This window comes from Vidua chalybeata, chromosome 6 (genome assembly GCF_026979565.1).
Source record: "Vidua chalybeata isolate OUT-0048 chromosome 6, bVidCha1 merged haplotype, whole genome shotgun sequence".
Lineage (NCBI taxonomy): Eukaryota > Metazoa > Chordata > Aves > Passeriformes > Viduidae > Vidua > Vidua chalybeata.
The window spans coordinates 33,593,658-33,599,657 of NC_071535.1; positions in this window are offsets into that span (position 1 = coordinate 33,593,658).

Below are 6,000 nucleotides of genomic sequence, written 5' to 3' on the forward strand. Positions count from 1 at the left end.
TGCTCATTCTGTGAGAGCTCACTGAGTGGTTTTGCCAGCCGTGGGGAGTGTGGGTCTGTACCGACAGCAGGGCAGAGCAGCAGTATTGTGGGCACAGGCACCCACACACATGGGAAGGGAGCGGGAAGGGAGCAGGACGGGCACATGGCACTGCAGTGCTGGAGGGAAGATGCAAGAAGGCTTTTTCCCAGTTGTTTATACAACGTGGTTTGACTCAGCAAAGAATTAACATGGTAAAGAAAAATCTAGAAGTGCTCTTGCCAGCTACAAGCAGAGTGATCAGCATACACAGGATGTGGTAAGAGATAAAGGCGTCCCGTTATTAACTTCACTTTTATTTCAAGGGGATTCACTTCTCTGTTCTCATTCCCATTTGAGAAGTGAAACCTAAGGTCATGGTACCAACACAAAAGAAATACTGGTCACAGCTCATTTGTTTTTCTGCTTTATTATTATCTTTTAAAAGGTTATTTTACTTTTCCTTGAATGGAATTTATTGAAATTGCTGGTAACACATGAAGTCCTCACTCTCTGTTTCTCTCCTGAGGAGTTATCCCATTTGCTCTCATTTGAAACTGTAGACTCTGAAGGGAGTGTTTATACCTCACAGTATGGTGCAACCCAGAGCAGAGGGAAAAATGCAAGTTCCTTCTAAGCACATCCAGAGCCCGTGCACTGCTCACAAGGTGCTTTGTAAACATTTATTCATTCTTGTACACATGCTCCCTTCCCTCCCCCATCAGGTGAGGAAATATTATTGTCACCATTTCACAGATGGAAGAAGTGAATGCAGATGGGTGAGTCACCCGTAACCGCTGAGGCTGATTTAGAGCTGAGGCGTTAAGCTCCCAGCCACCTAATTTAATCCAGCAGGTCACGTTCCCACCCAGGCCTGACAATATAGGCAGTGCCAGCTCCATCTACCTGCCACCCACTTGTCCTGTGAAGCAGTAACACTCATCTCCGCGTTTGCAGAATGAGATCAGATTGCTGCGGCTTACTCCATGCGGTGTTGTCATCAGAGTGCGATATATCATTATGATATCACGATGTTATTAGGCCTGAAACTAACACAAGGCCACGCACAGAACAGAGGTAGGCAGTTGAAAATCAGCGACCATGTGCTCCTCCACCACATCACAGGCACACACCCTGTACCAGGGTGTTGGTTGATTCCACCACACTGCAAGGATCTGCAAGCAATCTGCGTGCTGGGCAAGGTCTCCCCACCTTCTCTTTTGGGGCCTGGGTTAATTTCTGCCCATACAGTTCTGGTGCAAATGTCTGAGGGAGGAAAGATTGCTCTGTGAGGAGATGGAAGGAAAATGTTTGCCTCTCCAGTGGAAACGGCTGTCAAAGCACATGGTCAGGAGACAAAGATTATGGCCCCAGTTCTTCATGAGGGTAGTTGTTATTAAGTGCTGAACACTTACTGGAAACTAAGCCTTCTAAAAGTGGTTCACTTCAAGCATTGGGAAACAGAACCTTCAGTGTCTCATCACAGCTCAATATCCAGCGCCACATGTTGCCACTGCTGTTTGCTTTTGCTTTGCTATTTAAAATCCTCACCTATGTTGTTACCCTCTCCCACACAGAATCAAGAACAACAATAATAAAAAAACCCAGCTCCTTATCATCTTCCTTTGCTTTTCACACTGTTTACACAGGGCATGATTTCACTCATGCCCAGCTCATTGCAGACGACTCAGATTAGTCAGCTCCCCTTTCTGAGACTGGCTGATCTGGCTGGCTGGGACTTGGGCCCCATGAGATGCTGCTGCACCCAGCTTCATGCTACTGGAGGGAAGGTCAGCTTTCCCTGCATGAATCTTAACTTCTGTTTTAAAATAAAACACTTGGTATTTTCATCTTTGGAATATAACCTTTGCAATAAGTCATTTCAGTGAATCTGGTGTTGCTTTTTGCCTTGTCACGTGCAAAACCTGTTTACATTGCCATGATGATGTTTGCAGAAAGATCCATCTTGATATCTGTGGGATTTGGACCTGTCTTTCAGGGGCTGGTACTGTACCTGTTGAGAGCAATAGCAAAATGTCCACAGATTTCAAAGTGTGAGAGATAAAGGGTCTCAAAAGTACTTCAGAGTGGGAAGGGAATGCATTTGAGTGCCAGAACTGTTTAGAAGCCTCTCTACATCTGTTTCAACCATCATGTGTGGGTTCGAGGTGCACTGGGACTTTGTAGGGAAATGGGTGAGTCTTGAGCATCTAGAAGGCAGATGGGTAGTTCTTCCTCTGGCCCTCCTTTAGGAACTAAGTGCCACTCACACTGTGCCAGAGACAGGAGTTGTAGAGAGTCAGGACAACACCCTTCTGGGCTGTTGTCTCTGGAGCTAAGGTTTCTTTTCCTGTCTGAGGCTTAAATGTGGGTTTTCCTCAGAGGGTAGAGCAACCAGTGGCAGGAGAGCTTGGACTGGCATGTGGAAGAGCCTCAAGTCAGCACCGTTCATCCACAGAAACAGAAGATTCATTGTTGTTGAACTGGCAGAAAGTTAATCTCTTAGTTAAAATATTACTGGGCTCTACTTGCTCTTATCCTTCCACAGTGCAAGGGGCAAGGGGCTCAGTAGGTCAGCTGGCTATTACCTGACAGCAACTGCAGGGACCCAGTCAAGGCCCAGAGTGTGACCTCTGCCTCCTTGGTTAGATCCATTTCCACAGTTCATGTTGTTCTTTTATAGCCCCTGTTCACGCTTCAGTGTGTTTTGTGCTAAACAGAACAAAGTAAGAACCCTGCAGAGAAGAAAGCCCAGGCCAAAGCTAGGTATGGTCAGCACATCGGCTGTCCTGCAGTAGGAGTGCACAGTGTCAACACCACTGCTGAGAAAGGAAACTCCAGTCCTTAGAACAGTGCAAAACACAGTGCCTAAATTTCAGGGGTCCCCAGTAGGGAAGGCAGCTGTGCCAACTGTAAGAGACAAATAAAATGACTAGCTGAGGAGTCACAAATATAGAGCAAACACCCAGGTAATACCCCACCTTCTTCTAAGTGGCATAAGTCAACACCCAGTGGCACAGGTAGTCAGAGCCCTGAACAGCACGGGGCTTGTTTGCTGCTGGTGTAGCTGCCGTGCCTACCCCAGCCACAGACCCCTGCTCCCAGACCTAATCCACCAAGACAGCAAGTTACAGTTTTGCTGGCCAAAAAACTTCTACATGGGAACAGGGAGCAATCCTCACTATCTCTTGCAGGTTCCAGCTCAGCACACCCAATGTGTGCTACGCCCATTCATCTAAATGCAGAATTAGTTCTGAAACTAATGATAAGGCTTTAAATGCCATCACACAGCTAATTTATTTCCCCACTGTCCCAAAGTGCTTCCCAGGTGCTTAGCTGCCAAAATCTCCAAGGCCTTTGTTGTCAACGTCAGCAAGACAGCTCTGCATTGCACCATCTTTCCTATTCGTGTTGGGTTTCAATCCTTAATGCGCCAAGCCTCAGAGCCCCCAGCGGTGGGGGGGAGGGGGGCTGTTCTTCTCTTGGCTCAGCTGAGGAGAAGCAACTTCTCCTTGTTCACAGAGGAATTGGGTGCTGGAGCACCACCATCAGCTATTGCCTCCTGTCTTTCATGTGTGTCTTCCCTCCTCAGAGCAACGTGCTGTACCTTTATGTTAGTGGAGCTGCACAAAGGTGAGCTAGGTGTGATATCACACTACAACACACTGCCTGTGCGGAAGGCACAAGGTCATCCCACCCTTGGGAAGGGGAGGGAGGACACGGGTGTATTTACACACACATGAGCACACCTCGGTGGCTTTGTGTAAACACGTGTACCCACAGAGTTTCCATTAGGAGACGTGCTCCATGTGGCACGTATCTGTTCAGGCAGAAAAACATCACTGCCCCACATCCTGCAGCAGAATCCTTTTTTGTGTTTTTTTTCTCTCTTGGGTTCTGGAGTTACTTCTGGTTTACAAAAATATCACCATAGGGCAGCCTTCCTGATAGGTGGAATAGTTTCCCCTTGAGAAGAAGCTGGTGGAAATCCCCTCTCTTGAGACATTTTTAACTTTGCCAGAAAATGTACGGTGGGAGTGACTGCTTTAACTAGTGAGCTGACTGGGATGAGCTAATGGGTTTTTCCATATCTGGTGTCTAGTTCCAGGGATTTCCATGAATTGCTGTCAGGACAGAAGAAGGCAACGGATTGCAACTGTGGGATCTGCTGTTTCAGCTCCACTGACACGTCATTCCCCCAGGACACCCAGTGACCTGGTTAATCTAGTTCTTTGCTTCTGACTTCTCGTAAATGATTTATCAACTGGCGTGGATCCCTGTTTGCTTAAGGAGGCGTGTGATGACCTCTAGCAGACCGGCTGCACTGAGCTGCAGCCCACATTTGGCACCCAGCTGCTGGTCCAGCTCGTGACCCTTGGCATGGGGAGCAGGACAGAGCTCCGGCAGAGCCCGATGGTAAGGGCTCCTGCAGGGAACTGTGGGTGGTGTTTACAGAGTTTTGTGAAGAGCCCTGGTGACTAAGCCGTCAGCTCGTCAGGGAAGGCGCTTGCAGACCTGCCTTGGCCTGTCCTGACCCCCACGGTGTGTAGGTCCTGGCTGGGAGACTGGCTGTGTTGGCTGTGTACAGACTGCAAGGTGCAAATTCTGGGAAGGATCAGCTGCTGCACCAGCACCAGCCTTCAGGACCATGTACTCTAGAGTAAAAATAACATGAATGTCTGCCACCTTGTCCATCCTCAGTGGTGATACTGGTGTCAGAACCAGTTGCAGCTCTGGAGTTCTTTGTCATGCATGTGCATAGGTCAATACCCACACACAAAACACTGCGACTAAACAAAACATTGTGCAGATCTAAACTCAAGTACTCAAGCCAGGGAGATGAGGGATGAGCCTGCAAGCTTTACATCCTGCCTTTGTAGGTGAGGCTAGAGTGTGAAAAGACATCAGATACCACAAATCACCCCCCTAAATACTGCCCCCTAAATATAGGCAACTCCCTCCCTTGCCTTTCCTCCAGGCCAGTTATTGCTGCTTCCTGCTCTGATTGTTTCAAATCTGGTTATCTTGAGTTATGCCTGTTCTGGCAAATATGGTGCAGCAGAGGGGAGGTCCTGTTCTCATCAATGCTGTATGCATGCCACAGATCACAGAGATTAGCATGGGAGGAACAGCTCAGATGAGCTGCTTGAGGCAGGCATTGAGAAACTTACAACAGAGCTCTGTAATGTTTAGAAAAATAAAACTACTTAACAAGGCCATACTGAATTTTCAGATGGCTGGAGGCTGTTTCACAGGGGCAGCACCCAGCAGAAGGGGAAGCTGGGGAAGCCGACTCCAGCACCAGCCTGGACAGCCCTGCTCCCAAGAGGCACAGTGTGTGTCACACCACCCTAGGGCCACACATCATCAGGGAGGGCTGGCTCAGGCTGCGGTGAGGAACCTGCAGCCACATGTTGGCAAAAGCATGGGGTGTGTTTTCTTCTCACACAAGGGTGGATCTGGAGCAGCTTTCAGCTTCCTGGGACCTGAGAAGTGGGGCTTTTTTGTTTATAGCCCCAGAGGATGGAGGGTGCAGCTCCTGTTCCCTGTTTTTGGTGGCACACCACCAGCTTCCTTGCCTTGTGCCTCAACAGGAACCTCTGTGTTCATGCATGAGAGGCTCCCAGTCTACACCTTGTAAAGCACCCCAGCATCACAGCTGGTGGGATGTGTGAGGGCTGTTCCACCTCACCAGGAGCAGTCATAGCTACCCTGTGACTCAAAACATAAAACCACGCCCCCAAAAATCTATTCAGTCTAGGCTGAGCCTACATTCCCTACGATAATCCCAGTCATAGATCAGAGAAACAGGACAGGGAAAGAAAGAAAGGCTAGCAAATTATCCCAAGTTATATTTCCAACCCTTAAATGTGAGTGGAGGTACTGTAGGTACAACCTTCAATGTAAATTTCCAAGTATTGGTAGATATTTATATGGACAACTGAGGGCTCAGGCTTAGTTTCAAGCCCAAACTCGCTGTTC